Source organism: Pipistrellus hanaki (genome assembly GCF_964339955.1).
Source record: "Pipistrellus hanaki genome assembly, chromosome: 2".
Taxonomy (NCBI): domain Eukaryota; kingdom Metazoa; phylum Chordata; class Mammalia; order Chiroptera; family Vespertilionidae; genus Pipistrellus; species Pipistrellus hanaki.
In genome coordinates this window covers 33,550,509-33,564,636 of record NC_140504.1, presented here as the reverse complement: position 1 = coordinate 33,564,636, position 14,128 = coordinate 33,550,509, and the positions used below count along the sequence as shown (strand labels likewise).

The 14,128-nt window shown below is 41.2% G+C and overlaps 1 protein-coding gene and 1 long non-coding RNA gene across 11 annotated transcripts in view; one reads left to right on the top strand and one right to left on the bottom strand.

Moving 5' to 3' along the window:
• Nucleotides 1-14,128, bottom strand: part of LOC311618212 — a 470,112-nt gene that overhangs the window by 65,407 nt on the left and 390,577 nt on the right. The window lies entirely within an intron of this gene.
• The window catches only part of TBL1XR1 (TBL1X/Y related 1), a 148,983-nt gene that overhangs the window by 65,908 nt on the left and 68,947 nt on the right, over nucleotides 1-14,128 (top strand). For 6 of the 9 annotated variants that reach the window (XM_084875562.1, XM_084875563.1, XM_084875556.1 and 3 more), the window contains one exon: nucleotides 11,899-11,973. The exons of 2 other annotated variants lie outside the window; for them this stretch is intronic. The gene's annotated coding sequence lies outside the window, so the exon portion shown is untranslated. Of the gene's footprint in view, nucleotides 1-11,898; nucleotides 11,974-14,128 lie in introns of those variants that run through there. One more of the 9 variants, XM_084875559.1, reaches the window with a different exon arrangement.

Sequence of the window (14,128 nt, the reverse complement as noted above, 5' to 3'; positions counted from 1 at the left end):
GATGGCCTCCATAAAACTACAGTGCTAAACCTATCACTTATAATGGCTAATATCTGTCCTAGGAATTACAACTTTATAACATATAGGATATAGCCAAGAACAGATCTTTCAGAGAAAAATTGGAGTAATTGAAACATAAATGACCTGTTTTGTGAATGTAGATGTTCTAGGTACTAACACTTAAGTGACAACTTCAAGATAAGGCACATTTGCATCCATGACTGCCTGCATACATACAGAACAGAGAATATGCAATAGCTTCCTGATATCTTGCCAGCTCTCCTGTTGAAATACAAACCAGTTCTGAGCATTCTACTTAACTATTGCAGCCTGGAGGCACCAACTCCTTCCCTTCTTCATTCCGGAGTCCCCTCCCCCAACTCAGACTTTTACTTTTTTTAATAGCAGTTGTCACCAACTATGTGCAACCTAATTCTAAATTCTCCTGGAATTTAAACTCTGGGAAAGCAGGGGTCTTTATTTACTAGAGCACATGTGTCAAACACAAGGCCCGAGGGCCAAATCCAGCCCGCCAGGCCTTGCAATGTGGCCCGCACCGCGCTGTCATCACTGCACTCCGCTGTCAGTTTATGACATTGTCAGTTTATGACTTTTCAGTAAACCATTCGGCCCGCGATTTAGGCTGGATTTTAGATTTTGGCCCCTTCTCTGATTGAGTTCGACACCCCCATACTAGAGACTCGCACGAAATTAGTGTAAGGGCCTGAGGCTGCTGCCCTCTGCCTCAGCCCCAAACTGCCTCCGCAGACGTCCAGGCTAATTAACATATTACACTTTTATTATTATAGATATATTTTAGTAAATTTTGTTCTACTGTTGTAAAGGGCTAACTTATAATATTAACAATGTTTGATAGAGAGGTTAATAAAACGTTTTCCCCTTTTTCTCTACCTTCTATCTCTTTTTCTCTTCACAGTTCTGTTTGTTGCAGGATAAATGCTACAGTCAGTTAAAGGAAAAAGAAAAGCCCTACTATGTTAACTTGGCTTTGAGATAAAAGCAGGCTTTAGATTACATTGCTGCTTGGCCTTCTGAAGAAGAATCTGGCTTTCTCCTAGGTTTGCGTTTTCTTGAATAATTAATGCATAGCTAATGGAGAGAGTTCATTTGTAGTAGGCAGGTCTTTTGTTGTGGGTGGATTCTTTCTTTGTTTTGATATTAGAGAACTTAGAAAAGCTAAGGAAATTAACACTTTGTTTTATCTGTAATTTTGTCTATATGTTTACGAGTTTGTTTTAAAAGCTAATTACTAATACACAATTCACTTGTTCATTCCCAGATTTATCTGTGAGTTATATTATGATTTAGGATTATTAGAAAATGTGAAAATATCTTTTGCAGTTAAACACTTTAGTTTACATTATAGAAGTGATTTTTGATGTCCAGTGGTCATTAATCATATCAGAAAGCTAAAAGATAAGCTCATTTTCTCTTAATTTAAAATATGCATAATAACTGTCATTTCTTTTCACCCACTATTTGGTGAATATTGGGCAGGTGCTGGCAAAATTTATGGCCAACAGTTTTTGTTACTTTATTTGCTCTGGCCAAGAGGATTCATTTCCAAGACCTTGCTATTCTATGCCTTCATTGTTCTCTGTCTTTGTTGGTTGTCTGTTTTTTTCCCCCCTTCTTTTTTAAAATACTTCCCATTGCTATTTTTATCATTTCATGGGAGGTCGTAAACAGTTTTTTTGCTTAGAACATATTTTTCTTAAAAATATGTTTTCATTAATTAGAGAGAGAGAAAAACATCAATGATGAGAGAGAATCATTGATCCTGCATGACCTTTATTGGGACTGAGCCCACAAGTCATGCATATGCCCTTGATTAGAATCAAACCAGGGACTCTTCAGTCCTCAGGCTGACGCTCTATTCACTGAGCCAAACTAGCTAGGGCATTTCTGTTATTTTTTAATATTAGACTACTAGAGGCCCGGTATGGGGTCAAGGAGGTGGTGTCCCTCAGCTCAGCCTGCACCCTCTCTAATCTGGGACACCTCAAGGGATGTCCGACTGCCTCTAACTATCGGACATCCCTGTCACAATCCAGGACTGCTAGCTCCCAGCTGCTCACCTGACTGCCTTCCTGATTGCCCTTAACCACTTCTGCCAGTCAGCCTGATCAACCCCTAACCACTGCCCTGCCAGCCTGATTGATGCCTAACTGCTCCCCTGTCAGCCTGTTTGCCCCCAGCTTCCCTCCTCTGCCGGCCTGTCACCCCTAACTGCCCTCCCCTGCTGGGTTGATCGCCTCTAACTGCCCTTCATTGCAGGCCTGGTCCCTCTCAACTGCCCTTCCTTGCAGGCCTGGTGCCTCCTAACTGCCCTCCCCTGCTGGCCATCTTGTGGTGGCCATCTTGTGTCCACATGGGGGCAGGATCTTTAACCACATGGGGGCAGCCAGCTTGTGTGTTGGAGTATTGATCAATCTGCATATTACTCTTTTATTAGGATAGAAGCCTGCATGAATGGGGGCCAGTTGGTTTGCCCTGAAGGGTGTCCTGGATCAGAGTGGGGGTTCCCTTGGGATGTGAGGTGGCCTGAGTGAGGGGCCTGTGGTAGTTTGCAGGCTGGCCACGCCCCCTGGCGACCCAAGCAGAGGCCCTGGTATCTGGAATTTATTTACCTTCTACAATTGAAACTTTGTAGTCTGGAGCGGAGCCAAGCCTCCTGCTCTCTCCATGGCCAGCAGCCATTTCTTTTGAAATTTATGTATCTTCTATAATTGAAACGTTGTAGCCTGGAGTGGAGTCCTGGGCCGGCCAGGGTGTGCGGAAAATTTTGCTTCTTCCATTGCCAGGGGCAACCCTGCCTCCTGCTCTTTCCAGCTTCATGGCTGCTGCCATTTTTGTTTGGGTTTGTTTACCTTCTATACTTGAAACTTTATAGCCTTGAGTGGAGGCCTAGGCCAGCAAGGGCAGGCAGAAAGCTTGGCTTCCTCCATTGCCTGGGGAACCCAAGCCTCCCTCCTGCTCTCTGTGGCTGTAGCCATCTTGGTTGGGTTTATTTGCATACTTGCTCTGATTGGCTGGTGGGCGTGGCTTGTGCTTGTAGCGGAGTGATAGTTAATTTGCATATTGCTCTTTTATTAGGAAGGATGATCTCATTAGAATCCTGTGCCAGGCAATGTTTAGGACTTTATAAATTCAGCTCTCAGAACAATTTTACAGATGGAAGAACTGAGGCCCAGAGAGGTTAGTAACTTTAGTTTTAGTTCTTGGTTGTGAGTGAAATCCAAGATGTGTGGCTGCACAGTTCAGGCTCTGAACCCCCAGTACTCTAAGATGGCTTCTCTTTTTAACTAATGTGTCTTGCTGGAGTACACTTCGAACAAAGATGCCATAGGTGCTTCTGGTGGCCCTATCATGATGGCACACTGGAACGCTGATGGAAGGGCACATACGCAGCCCTGTATATTCCACTATAATAACTTTCTCAGTGAATGGTAGATCTGGGTTTTGTTTAATATTTCCATAATAGTTTTTCATTATATCGAGTAGAAAAAATTTTTCCTATAATTTCTACTTACTACTTAGAGTGTTGTCATACAGAGTTCAGTTTCATTTGTTTTTTGTGTCTCTTATCTAAATGTAGGTACCCAGCAATGCTCTTTTATTATGATAACCTCCATTTTGTGATCTTATGTCATTATTACCTTTTCTAATTCATTTTTCGGGAGGAGGATTGAGTTTATCTTTTTTTCTTATTGCTAATCTTAAAATCAAATTAATAACTTCTAATTTGGTTGATACAGTATGTTTCCCACTCTAATTCTGAGAAGCACTCACTTTGCAATGCTAATATTTGAAAGAAGTAATCCTTTTGGGCTTCCTCCCCCCCCACAGAATAATAATTAGAATCTGACTAGTAAAATTCCCCATTTTCCCCATTCCTATCACATATTCTAGTGGTTCCCAACCCCCATTGGAATGTCATGGGGGATCTTTAAAATGCAAACAGTGTATAGATTCTACCCTCCACTGATTAAATGAGTGTCACAGCTAGGTTAGAATCTGGGAAGGTATTTCTGTAGGGCACAGTTAACTAAAGACACATCATCTCTGCAAGAGCTGTTTTTGTTTCTGTTGGGAGTGTACTAGTATTGTTCAGCAGAATGATTTCTGTCTTGTCCTAGCTTAATTAGCTATTCCAAGTTCTTGAATAGCTGACACCTTGAATCAAATGTTTAGCCCTTGGGAAGAGTGACAAACCTAAAAAGATTTGGGAATTATGTCACTTTTTTCTTTTAAGTGCCAAGGTACTGCCTATGTAGTGTTAAAGCAAATTTGGAAAGGGCAAAGTTTGATTTTGTTTTACCCTATAATTTCCTACATACTTATGCTATTCCTACTGCCTCCCCTCACCCTTCTTCTTGTTTCTTCCTCCCAAATCACTTTTACAAATGTTTAGCTGCTATCAGCTTTGTGTTAAGAAAACAATGTCATATCTGTCATATTTCTAAGGCATAATCCTATAAAATAATCCTATATAATAAAAGGCAAGTATGCAAATCGACTGAACTGCAGAATGACCGGTCACTATGACACGTATTGACCACCAGAAATGATGCAAGCTGAACAGCAGAGGGCAGACACTCAGTGGAGGAGCTGTCCCCTGGTTGTCGTGTGCTCCCACCGGGTGAGTCCCGCTCAGCCAGAAGCCCTGAGCTGGGCTCATAGCTGGCAAGTGCCACCGCAGTGGCAGGAGCCTCTCCTGCCTCCATGGCAGCACTAAGGAAGCCCAACTGCCGTCTTATCTTGCTCCCTGTATCAAACATTTCTTGAGGGCTCCTGTGCATGAAATTTATGCACTGGGCCTCTAATAAATTATGTCACAACATTACGTAATTTAGTAACAGTTTTTTGAATGAGAAAAAGAAATTAGTTACAGTTACACATTGTTGATGTACCGCTTTTTTTTTTTTTTTTTTTAGTAATTGACAACAATGTACTTAGTCAAACATTTTTACATCACTGTCTAATATCACAACTAAAATGTGAGTCTAAGCCTTTTCTAGTGCTTGGTTATCTATCACTGAAAGTTAAAGAACTAGAAACTTTTGATTGGTAGATATTAGTGCTTAAACCAATTTAATTTTTAATAATACTTGAAACTGCCCAAACCAAACTTTAATTTTAAAAACTTTGTGTCTTAGTATTAGAGAATTTGTGGTTTTATTGTCTTTTGAGGCTGGCCTGGCCCCAGTCGTGGTGGATCTGGCTGGACCTGTTGGGAGGAAGAGACAGCGGGAGGTTGGCTGGCGGGCCAGGTCCCAATCAGTGATGATTGGAGCCAGGCTCTCTTCGGGGAGGGGCCCTGCCCCTGATTGGGGGTGGAGGGTTTGGGTGCTGGACCAGCCATGGGAAGGGGCTATGGGCCAGCTGGCCCCCCCTCCAAAAGAGGTGGGGGAGGTGATCAGGGGCGGGGCTGGCCTGGGGGGGAGGGGCTGCGGGCTGATCAGGGGTGGGCTAGCCAGGGGGATGTGCTGTTGGGTGGTTTGCTGGCTGCCCTGCCCTTGATCGGGGTGGGAGAGTCCAATTAGGGGCAGGGCTGGCTGGGGGGAGGGGCATCACCCCCTGATTGGGCAGTTTGCTGGCCATAGTAGGTGTCATAGCATCCTGTGGTTCAGTCCTTAAGACGTTCTGGTCTCTGGCTTTATATATATAGATTAGAAAATTAGGATCATAATATATAACTTTAAAAAAATATATATTTAATTGATTTTTCACAGAGAGGAAGAGAGAGAGTAGAGAGTTAGAAACATCAATGAGAGCGAATCATCGGTCAGCTGCCTCTTGCACACCCCCTACTGGGGATTTGCCCGCAACCAAGGTACATGCCCTTGACCGAAATCGAACCTGGGACCTTTCAGTCTGCAGGCCGACGCTCTATCCACTGAGCCAAACCGGTCCTGGCCATAATATATAACTCTTGAATCCGTTTTCCCTAAGTCACTTAAATAACAAATGAAAGTGAAAACCATGGCCAATGTTGGTGAACTTGTGTTTAGTCTGACTACTGGGCCTTTGAATCTGATCTGATCTCTGCATCAGTTTCTTTAAGATATCCTTTCTGTTACAGATTCTTCCCCCTTTCCACAGGCTGTCTAGAATATAGTGTGTATGAGAATGGAATGAGAAGAGCACATTCTACAATATAATGTTTTAGAGGCTAGGTTGAATGCTTAGTATGATACTAGAGATTGCCCAGTTGAAGAAGGTGATTAATAAGTCTTTTGTTAAATGGATCAGTGGAATTGAGACAATTTAGTTGAAACTTCAGTTTACAAATATATTCTTTTCTTAGTTGTTTCAGTAGAAGGTAATCACTATTTGTTTATTGTATTAAGCAATTTTGTGCTAAGCAATTTAATTTGGACTTTTTATGTGACCTTTTTTTTTTTTTTGCTCCAAAGTTCATTTAATAAGAAACTTTCTAAGCACGTTAATTATGGCAAGATCATTATTTTTTTTCTCTCTCAATTTTTGGTATGATGTCCCCAATTTATATAATTCATTGATACCTTTTATTTCTTAAGGATATCAAGAACGCTTTCTTGAATTTGTTACTGGCCACTAGGTTCTAGATTAGATTATGTCTCAATTTGTACCTTTTCTTAGGAAAAGACCTGTAATCCATTAGTTTTTCAAAGAGATATACAAGTCAAATAACTTTACTTCTAAAGTCTTTATGGTACTATTTTTAAAGATCAGTCAAAATATACTGTTGAACTTTTTAATAAAAATTTTGCATATTAAAAACTCATAATTATATGTAGTTGGAAGATTTTGAAAGATGTCTGCTGAGTCAGCAGTGTTTATTTGAAAGCCTTTTCCAAAATTAATGTCTTTTATTTTAGTTAAAATATCCTGGAATATAGATTTTGAAAGCAAAGTTGTTTTTGCTTAGAAGTAAAATCAAAGCCTACAAAAATTTATTTCAGTATAAAAAGTAAAGCAAATAGGTGTAGTGTATGTAGAACAAAATAGTTGTTTTATGCAGATTTTATGTGATTATGTGCCCGTGAATTTTTTTGTTTTGATTTTTCTTTTTAGTGGCAGAAGGGTAGCCTTGATTGGTTACTTCCTAGAAGTATTGGTATAGTCAGGCTTTCCTAAGCATTTTTACAACAAACAAAAAGTTGAGTAGTTCTTCCTAAACACTATGATTTGTTTGCTATAATTCAGTCTATACTATGTTTTATTTTCAACTAGAGCAGGGGTCCTCAAACTTTTTAAAGTGGGGGCCAGATCACGGTACCTCAGAGAGCTGGAGGGCCGGACTATATGAACTACTAATTCCTACTGTAACACCTTGGCTGCGCTCACTGCCCAAAAAACCTGGCGGGCCGGATCAGACTCCTCTGCGGGCCGCATGTGGCCCGCGGGCCGTAGTTTGAAGACCCCTGAACTAGAGTCTTGGTGCACGAATTCGTGAACGGGTGGGGTCTGGCCGGCCAGCCCCTATGGGGGCTGATGTGGGGGAGATGCGGGAGGTTTGGGGGTCCTGGTTGGGGGGCTTGGTTGGGGGCAGGGCCATCCTCGGAAAGGGGTTGCGGGCTGTTGTGGGTGTAATCAGGGCCCGGATCTGGCTGGTTGGCTGCTGCAGTGTGCGTTATAGTGACCGGTCATCCTGGTCATTCCACTGTTCTGGTTGCTAAGCTTGTATATATATACTAGAGGCCCGTTGCATGAAAACTTATGCACTGGAGGGGGCATCCCTCAGCCCAGCCCGCCCCCTCTCACAGTCTGGGAGCCCTCAAAGGTGGGAGGCGACCCAGTGAGTGATCAGGGAAAGGCGACTCCCCATCACATCTCTGCTGCTGCCACTGCTGGCAGCGCAAGCCTTAGTTGGCCCTAGTTACCTGCGCCTCTGGCAGGCTCTGGGCAGTTGGGGAGTTGAGGGGACTAGGGGACTCCGGAGTGGCCAGGCCCGCCTGGGTTCGGGCCCAGCTCTGGTGCGCACCTGCCGCCCTGGCGGGGCTGAGGGACTGGGAGCCGCTATCTTGTGGCTGTGGGTGCCACCATCTTTAAGGGCGTGACAGTCAATTAGCATATCCTCTCCTTATTGGCTGTGGCACCACCATCTTTGAGGGCAGAGCAGTCAATTAGCATGTTTCCTCATTATTGGCTGTGGGCACCACCACCTTTGCAATGGTGTGAGGGTCAATTAGCATATCCCCCCTTTATTAGATAGGACATATATACGAATAAAATGATAATATGCTAATTAGACCGGACATCTACCAGACTTTTACTTCCTTCTAGATAAAGCCAGGGTGGCGGAGGCAGAGGCAGTTAGGGGCGATCAGGCCAGCAGGGGAGCAGTTAGAAGGTGACCAAGCCAGTAGGGGTTGGCCAGGTCAGTAGGTGATCAGTTAGGGGGTGGCCAGGCTTGTAGGGGGGAAATTTGGGGGCAACCCAGCCAGCAGCAGAGGACCAATTAGGGGGCAACCAGGCTGGAGGGGACCAGTTAGGGGGCAATCAGGTCGGCAATCAGAGGCAGTTAGGAACGATAAGACTAGCAGGTGAGCGGTTAGGCAGGTGAGTGGTCCCAGATTGCAAGAGGGATGTTTGATTCCTGGTTTAGGCCCTATCCTGCAGGAGTAGTTGGACATCCCCCTAGGGGATCCAGATTGGAGAGGGTTCAGGCTGGGCTGAGGGACCCCCCTCCACCACCACATGAATTTCATGCACCAGGCCTCTAGTGTGTGCGTGTGTGCGTGTGCGTGTGTGGTGTATAAACTGTATGTACTTATTTCTACATATAGAGATGTTATAACATTACTTTAATGAATCCATATCTTAAGAATTATGTCTGTTCAGGGCACTATTCTTAGTTCTCTGGTGGGTCAACAAAATGAACGATCAATCTCTGGTTTCCAGACGTCTGATAAGGGGATGTTTAATGACAGAATAAGGCACTACAAAGTTCTGGTAAGAGAGGTGCAGATTTCTTTCTCTAGAAAATGGTGTACAGCCAAGGAGGAAGCTGATGTGGGCTGGATCTTGAGGGGCAGAACCAAAGATAAGCACATTTCTGGCAAAGGAATGAGCAATGTCATGGCAGCCAGAGTGCAGAGAACAGAGAGGGAGGACAATCTGATAATGGTGAGAGGAGAGGAGGTTCAGCAAGTGAGATTAAAAAGGCAGATAAAGGATACACATGATTTTGTTTTTTGGACAACTTGAATGACTAGTGCAGATAGTTTTAATATACATTCTGTCAGGTTACCTTAAATACGCCTTATATTTTTATAAAATGCATAATTATATCTTAAAATTTGGATGTTTATCTTATAAGATGAAGAATTGTGTCATGTGCTTTTAGAAATGCACAGCACAATGGCCTGGAGCATATGTAAATGAGTCGACTAGGAAAATATCTAATATAGAATCCAAAATAAAGCTCTGCATACGTTTATGTTTTTTAGAAATCCCTCACTTTTTCAGGTTGTATGTTTGTGCAAATGGGCATACCTATTGATACACTGTTTCCCACAGAGTAACACAAGCTTCAAATCCCTAGACTTAAATATTTAATAAGTCACTATTGTGATTTTTCCCTTAAGGACAGTAGTCTAATAGGTAAAGTTAAATGAATGAGTAAATGCAGAAAACAAGGGTAGAGAAAAGATAGAGAAACTGAGATTCGAGATATATAAGAGTGATGAGAGACTCACTAATAACAGAAAAGAGAAGAGATCCAGGAAGAGGAAGAAAAAGACTTAAGAGCTGGAATGATCTAATTAGTATTTTATAAAGTTAGATGTGTGTGTTTGTGTGTTGTGTGTGTACATGTCCCAGTAGTAAAGACAAATCATTTGGTTGTCACTCACTACCCCCCTCCCCCCGCCCGCCAGCCTAATCGTAGGCAGCCATCTTGTGAGGGTTAATTTGCATATTACCCCTTTATTATACAGGATAGGATAGAATGAATGTCTGCCCAAAAGTCTTTTCTGATAAGAGTACTCTGCTGATTTTGGGATAATAAGTCACCCTATATGGCTTACAGCTCAAAAATTCATGAAAAAGCCACCCTATAATAAAGAGGTAATATGGAAATTGACCATCACACCCTTGCACAAGATGGCTGTCCCCATGCGATCACAAAATGGGTGCCACAAGATGGCCAGCAGGGAATGACAGTTGGGGAGGGGGGAGACCAAGCCTGCAGGGGAGGGCAGAGTTAGGGGTGACCAGGCCAACAGGGGAGGGCATTTGGGGGTGATTGGGCTAGCAGGGGCCGGCAGGGTAGCAGGCAACTATCAGGCTGGCGGAGTGGTTAGGGGGTGATCAGGCTGGCAGGCAGAAGCAATTAGAAGCAATCAGGCTAGGCAGGCAAGCGGTTGGGAGCCAGCATTCCTGGATTGTGAGAGAGATGTCCAACTGCTGATTTAGTCCCAATCCCATAGGGCCTAAATCGGCAGTCAGACATCCCCCAAGGGTCCCAGATTGAGAGAGTGCAGGCTGGGCTGAAGGACCTCTACCCCTACTCCCCCAACCCCCGTGCACAAATTTCATGTACCGGGCCTCTAGTAGTAAAATAATTAATGTTCATAACAAATAGCCCTGCTGAGGTAAACAGAGCCTAGCTGTGATCTAATTATTGTTTGGACTCAATCATAATATATATCAGGGGTCCTCAAACTTTTTAAAGTGGGGGCCAGATCACGGTCCCTCAGAGAGCTGGAGGGCCGGACTATATGAACTACTAATTCCTACTGTAACACCTCGGCTGCGCTCACTGCCCAAAAAACCTGGCGGGCCGGATCAGACTCCTCTGCGGGCCGCATGTGGCCCGCGGGCCGTAGTTTGAAGACCCCTGATATATATAGAACATTTTATCAATAGGTGTGGAAAGGATCTGCTAGCTAGCTCACAAGTGTCTTATACCAAAAAGCCTTGGCCTCATTTCTCTTGAAACACTAGAGGCTGGTGGGATACTATATATTGATATAACCATCTGTAATTCTTAGTTTCTAGATTTCCTTATAACTTAATGTTATGTAGTAGCATACTAGCATTTAGGTTTTAGTATGGTCATAGAGCTGTCAATCAGCACAAATAAGAGTTCCAGTTCATTACAGATAAAATCTGAGGGGAGCTAATTTCAAGAGATTAAATTCTGAGTTATTCAGTGTATTTGCTGCATTATTTTTTTGGTGTTTCTTGAATTAATTTACCTGTTAGGTGTATGAGGTAAAGCTCCTACATTGTTTTTGTGTTATCTGCTTGTGCTCTCACAGGAAACTGCTCAGCTCTAGAACTTGCACTGGTCAGTGTCTCTCCTGAGAGTCATCACTGACCTGGGGTGTGAAAAAACCACATGTATTTACAAAAAGTGTTCATGGAAGATAATGTGCTGGGACTCAGCAATTGAGAAGTCTTGGAAATTACAAAATGTACTCTGAAGAGATTAACATTTATTAAGTTATGATAGAAATTGTTTCAAAACCAATCATGTATTTCTCTTTATTATTTAGCAATTTATAGAATATAAGTTTGGTACCATTCTTTATGGTTCACGATTGTAAATTATTAGCATACTATATTGGGCCCTTTTACAATAATATTTGCATGGATTGACCTGAATGTGGTTCAGTTTGTGCGGATTCATCTCTTGAGTCTCATTTTTTTCCTTGTGCCAATCTTTTAGGAATATTATACAGATTCACTGCATGCCGTTTGTTATGCATTCAGAAGTTGATGCTGTTGTTTATGATTACAATTGTTTAGGGGGAGAAAGATAGTCACTGGTGGAGACCTTGAAGACATGAAGAGTATTTCCTATATGTAGAATTTGGCATGAGGAATCTTTTAAACTGAATTTGTTTTAGGGCACACTGAATATTTTACTTTCCTTTTTCTCAGCATCAGCAACAGCAACTTGTGATTGGTGGTACCGGATATTCAGTTGTACATCCCCACATCAATGCACTGCCAATGGTAAGAATTGCTCCCATTCTGAATGTTAGAGTATTTTAATGCTCATTTTAGCATTCACTTATTTTTAATAAGATATTAAGGAAAGTTTCTCACAACTCACAAAATATACATGTTTTCCAAAACTAAAGAAATGTTTATAATATGTAATTTAAGGCACTTAAAATATTTTTGATTACTTAATATAAACAAAAAGGCAAACCTATACTTTCAAGATTTCCATTATCTGTAGGCTTTATAACCTCTTGGTTATGGTTATCAGGATGAAAAGCATTACTTTGTTGTGATAATACTGTATTTTAACAAGTAGGCTATATTTTGGGAATAGAATTTCCATAGTAAACTTAAATTATAGTGGCAGTAATAACTTGTGTTTTTATCTGTCATGCTAGTTTTTGCATATTATATTTATCCTGATACAGGAAGTCCCCAAAAAGTACTTGAAAATGAAATGTATCTTAATAAACACTGACTTTATATTTACTCAAAGTGTGTATATATATTTTGGAACACTCTATATTTATAATTAAATGGCTGAAATTATACCTATTGTTAGCTAGTGGATAATTAATTTTCAGGAGAACCATTTTCATCTATTTAAAAATATCACTTAGAAGCCAGTGTGGAGTAAAATCTGTCAGCTGTGTTATACAGCAGAAAGAACACTGGGCTCTGTAGGAGCTGGGATTTGCTTTCTTTCTTGCATGTGTCTTTTGGATGACTTTTGTCAAGTATTCATAAAATTTGATGATAGAATTGGACTAAATTTCTAAAGTTTAACTCTAGCTGTAGGCAAAATGAACTCATCACTGTTGATTAAAATTCAGAATGATTCTCCCTTACAAAAAGTAATTCCTTTTTTTAAAAAAGTATATATTTTATTGATTTTTTTACAGAGAGGAAGTGGGAGGGATAGAGAGTTAGAAACATCTGATAAGCTGCCTCCTGCACACCCCATACTGTGGTTGTGTCCGCAACAAGGTACATGCCCTTGATCTGAATCGAACCTGGGACCCTTCAGTTCACAGGCCGACGCTCTATCGACTGAGCCAAACCGGTTTCGGCACAAAAAGTAATTCCTTATCTAACTGGTATTGCTGTGTATTTGGGGGATTGATAAATAGGATAATTATTTTTTACTTATACTTTTAAAGAATTACTTAAACAATATCTTCCATTTCAAAACAGTGCATCATCAAAATTTTTAAAAACTTTTACTTAAGTTTTTGCATTAAACATTAAATCAGGGAGCTATGAAAACTGATAAAGATTTACAGGATTTTTTGGGAAATGGTAGATGCATCAGTATGAAACTAAAAATTAACTAGGACTAGAATAATAGGGTGAGATAAGTTATCTGTGAAAATATCCCTAGGAGATGATTCATTTTAAAGATGGATTTGTCAGTGTGTTGATAAGAGGAAGATTTTCTTTGACTAAACTATCTTTTGCATTCTTAAAAATGACTTCTCTCTCCCGCTTTGTCCTTCCTCTCCCTAACCCTCCCCTATGTCTCCTAGCAGTTAATGGAGAATGTTGGGGAAAACAGAATTTTTTTTTTCTGTAGTATTTACCTAACTTGAAGGAATACATGATTCTTCATTAATTTATGAAACACTTGCTGGGTTTTTTAGGGTGGTTGGGTGACTCATTAACCATCATCTACATCTGCTATTTCCCCTGGAGCACTACAGAGTTTCTATTGTAAGAAGTAGTTCCATGGTAAACCATCTTTGGCATTTTGGACTATCTGCCTTGGTGAGTTTTGTTAGAAGTTCACATTTGAAACCTGTTAGTTTACTAGGTAGGTTGTTGCAGTCTTAACTGTTTGTGACATGTCTCCTTTGAGAATCCGTTGTGCAGGCATTTGGACTCAGATGTTGGTGCCTATGCAACTGGCTGTCTCTTTCTTCTAAGTGCCTGTCCTCAAGTGAAGTTTTAAATGTGCCGCTCACACAGGATGTGTATTGTGGTTTATTTATTTATTTATTTATTTATTTGAAACAACTTTTAGACTGTATTTTTAATCAAATCATATCATTTTCCCCAATTTTGTTGAAAATCAATAATTTTTAAGTCACGATCACAGAAATGTATGTTTATGTATGTTACTGTACTATATATGTGTGTGTATTAGAGATGAAGGGCAAGATTACAA